General features: G+C 38.5%; 1 long non-coding RNA gene across 1 annotated transcript; it reads left to right on the top strand.

Annotated features, from left to right (window-relative positions):
- The first annotated feature begins 2,292 nt into the window (after positions 1–2,292).
- On the top strand, positions 2,293–3,961 carry LOC139631193 (uncharacterized). Its single transcript, XR_011693323.1, has 4 exons — positions 2,293–2,587; positions 3,098–3,314; positions 3,434–3,599; positions 3,718–3,961. It is a non-coding gene; the product is annotated as an uncharacterized lncRNA (long non-coding RNA).
- Positions 3,962–4,410: the final 449 nt, after the last annotated feature.

Genomic DNA, 4,410 nt, shown 5'->3' with positions numbered 1-4,410 from the left:
GACAGTGTTTGGTTGTTTTTGGATCAAACTGGTTAAAGTTTTCTGTCCAAGAAAACAATGGAAACATCACCTGCTCAGGTTTAGATTATATTCTACCTTCTCAACCTGTAATTTTTCAACACTCCTGAGTTTTGTTTTTAGGTTTTGACAAAATGTCCAGATCAGTTTCCCAGAAAGTAGAGAGGGTTTTATTGTTGTATTTGAATAAATATCAGGAGCACATGAAGACACAAAAAGCTAAGATTATATAAAAGTAGATCATAGATTTTTTTTAAAACACGGTTTTGCTATTGATTATCTCATGACCCCTCAGATGTTTACCCCCCTTGTGGGGGTTGGGGGGTTACTTCTCTACTTTCTGGGAAGAATTTCAGACCTGCAGCTTTTTGTCAAAACATTTAACAAACTTTTAAAAAATCTTTATTATTTCATCTCCTGTAGAAGCCCTATGAACTACTGTCTGAAGTTGGTTCAGTGAGTTCTGGCTGAGCGTGAACTCCATGAAAAAAGGAGATTGACCAAAAATGAATGAATGAATAAATAAATAATCAGTGGATGATTCTGCTGATGAAGACAGTGGGACAATGCACATGAAAGCTTGTTCAGATTTTTTTGTGTTGTTTTGATGCTAAAAAGCAGCAGATACTCAAGAGGAAGTTTGTCCCTGTCAGGCTGCCGTGATGTACTGTTTTTTTTTTGTTGTTGCCAAACACTTGATTTGTATCTGTGTTCTAATCAAAGGGAGTCTCTGTCTTCACAGGCCGGTTGAAGTGTTTAGCTCCATGTTTGAAATATCAGCCAAATTAATTATGTGCAATTTTAATTTCAAACATGAAGAAAAAGTGAATGTTAAGAGAAAATCATAATGGAAATCTGATCTGAGTTCAGCTGAACATGCCATATTATCGCTATAACCATGGCTGCATGGTCACATGATGCTGTGCTGTCATGAAATGACAGAGAAACTGGGGCCAAATTTGTCTCTCAAACCATCGCAGGAGTGATAAAATCTGCCAAACTTATCTTAATGAAGACCTACGCCTCCCATAATGCTTTGCTCCACTCTGCTACTCTCTGTGATCAAACATTTTTTATCCCGGTTCACACTTGTAGCTCTTCAGTCTTCTTCACTTCACTGTTTGTTAAACTGATTGATCCACAGCATTGTGTGACCAGCTCCTCTGCTAACAGCTCACCACTATTAACTAACCAGTGTAACTAAACCAGTATGACCAGTACCATCATGTCTGTATGAATGCTTACTGTTGGAATACAACAATAAAACAATTTGGGAAAGTAAAAAAAAAAAAGTTTTTTTATTGTGTTACAATGAAAAGAGCTGCAGCTGTATGATATGTAACTTTTCTGCATTTAAATGTTGAAAAATTACTAAACCTGTGTTTACCTATATTTTGTTTGAGTGTATTTACATTATTCCAAATGATTCCAAGTTTCCAACAATTTTCAAACTCAGAGAAATTTTTTTTTTTCTTCTATTTTAAATAAACACTTTTATTGAAAATGCACAAAAACAAGAATGGCAATATTACCATTCTACAAGTATAGAGAAGTGTTATAAATGCCACAGGGAACGTAATTATAGCAATTGATTATAAACATCTCACAATGCAATGCCATATACAGAGAAAGTGATTTTAATAAGTTCTGAACAGAATGTAATCAAAAAAATAAAGATAAAAAGAAAAGATAAACCACGGGGGACATACAGTTTTATCTCCGTTATCTTATTTGGTTGAGGGTGGGGTTTGGAATATACAACTTTTGTGCTTAGAAAAAAAAATAAAATCAAATAATAATATGGGGGATAATTTCAGGATAATTTAAGGATAATTTCAGGATTCCAGTCGTAAATAGGAAAACTTTTGCCAGACATGTAATTACAATACAACAGAGTTCATCCTTTATTGTCTTTATGCCAAATAATTTATTGTCCATAGATATAGAAGTTGGGAATTTGATTTTTTTGTTTTATTTGAATGAGAATGTGTGTATTACAATACGTTATTAATATTATTATTATTATTATTATATTAGTAGTAGAAGTATAAGGTCTTATAATAACTACATCCATGGTGGTGCCTCGTCAAGTATCTTAGAATAACTAATGTGACTGAGAGGACGTGAGGGTTTATTTATTTATTTCTGTATTTATTTAAATAGGAATATGTGGGGACGAGACTCTGAGCCACTCTCCAGTTGGTGGCGCTAATGCACCAAGTCGTTGTTTGCCAACCGCAAATTAACTCCAGCGAAGAAGAAAACCCGCCTAGAACACCGGAAGAAGCGTCACAGTGCGGGAAGAAGAAGCGGAACTTGTCAGTCCCGCAGTTCGTGTGTTCCCTGTGTGTTTGTGTTTCTCTCCCATGGTGGATCACAGCTACTCTCCGCCGTGTACGGCCGGTCCTGCCGCCGTAAAGCGCAAACCCGCCGGTAAACCGGAAGAGCCCCGACGGCGCTGGGACAAGATGCGGGCGAAAACAAGAGTAAACATCGGAGAGGCGTTTCCAAGATGGAGAGATCTTCCAGACAGGCTGGGGTCACAGCTCGCCTGTGTTCCGCCGGACAGGTGAACAAACACCCGAAATATTAATGATCACATGTTGTTTGTTATTGTTTTGACACTGATAGAAGCCTAGTGGGTCAGCTAACGTTAGCTAGCTAGCATCCGTAGCGGTGATGGGATGAGACTGATGGCTAACGTTAGCTAACGTTAGCTCGCCTTAATGTCGACAGTACAACGATATTGTAAGAAGGTAGTGAGACTTCTTGTGAGATCGGTTTGTTTTCATGAGTTAGAAAGAGGGAAGACACCGCAGTACCGACCAGAGTTTCCTCTCACTGAAGACACAGACGGGCTGATGTTAAAAATAAAATGCTCTCACATGTTGGCACATCCTGTCTGTGCTAACAGTCGGAAGTAAAGTTTCCTATCCACAATGTTTCTCAAGCCTCATGGCTAAAGTTAGACTGAGTGTGAGCTTGAGGAAATGTTGAGCTCAGAGTAGAGTTTAAATTTATTATCAAGTCGTGGCACATGAGGAATAACATTTCTAAACACCCTTTTTTTATTTAACAGTTACTTTTAGGTGGGACCTTGAACTACAGGCAGGAGATCTAGAAAGAGGCCGGTTCTCACCTTCACCTTCTCGCCGTTGCTGAGGACCCTCCTGTCGTCCCTGGATCTCCTCCTCAAACAGCAGCCACAGCGGAGCAGAGACGCAGAGAGATGTGAGATGAACACACTGTCCCACAGGCACCAGGCGGCAGACAATTAAAGTCCTTCACTCAGAAATGTATGTAGGCCTACTGATGTTAATTTATGGTTTTTCACTTTTTGCTGAACTCTTAATTTGAAACCTCAAAGAATTATGTACATATATAAACAGAGACTTCTTTGTGTCAACAATACCAGAAAGAATCCAGGAAATGGACTTTCTTTGCTGAAGTCGTGAAAAACGACAGCGACGTCCCGGATCGGTGGGCTGCCTTTTTGCTGAGGAGACGTTTTTCACATATGAGGATGCAAAGATGAAGAAGAGGACACTTGGTCTCCACATGTCTCATCAGCTGAGGCCGAGGTACGGACATCTGAAAGTGTTCCAAGGGTTTATCTTCTGCAAACAAACGTCTCACTGGATCTTAATAGAGGATGGTGATGATAACAGGTGGTAAATGATCATGTCTTTCACCTCACAGGCGACGGCTCTACGAACAAAGAGACAAGCACTGGACGAGAACCTTGTTTATCTGAACCCCAGTGTTCTGAACTCTGAACCAGCCGGACTGCTTCTTATAATTTGTTTTTCATTTATTAGGACTTCATCCACCAAACCCTTATTGAAGGCAAAAGTCCTACTTCAAAGTAAAATTTATTTTTGATTCAAATCTAAATAAAGGTCTTCAAATGTATATACAAATAACTTTGCTTCTGTCTGTAGTTATTCTTACTATTACTATAGCACACAATGCTTTATAATGAAGGCCTCCACCCCAGAGAGCCCCTCCCTCTGGCTTCCTGTCTTCCTCTTGTTGTCCCGCTCCACTGGAATCAGCTCTTGAACTCACGATGTTTCTTTTAGACCAATAAGAAGATGGCTGTTAATGCTAACGTTGGCTATGTAGCAATAGCAAAACCTAAATAGCACCTTTAACAGTCGATTCAAGTTAAGATATTAAGTTTATTAAACTTATTTTCTCAAGTTAAGTTAACTCAGTTTTACATTTTCTAAACTCATAAAACAGCACAGGAACGTGTTTCTAAGTTGAACCAACTTCAAATGATTTACAGTGAGTGTGGGTTCAGTAGGAGGTTAATTATTAGAGGTATAATTAGAGAGGAAACCAAAAAGTATATTAGAATAAATCTGATATTTTTTTAATGACACTTTG

This window comes from Trachinotus anak, unplaced genomic scaffold (genome assembly GCF_046630095.1).
Source record: "Trachinotus anak isolate AG129_WGS33_773 ecotype Australia unplaced genomic scaffold, CSIRO_AGI_Tana_v1 ptg000013l, whole genome shotgun sequence".
Taxonomy (NCBI): domain Eukaryota; kingdom Metazoa; phylum Chordata; class Actinopteri; order Carangiformes; family Carangidae; genus Trachinotus; species Trachinotus anak.
The sequence above is the reverse complement of the archived record's forward strand: the minus strand, read 5'-3'. Positions and strand labels throughout refer to the sequence as shown.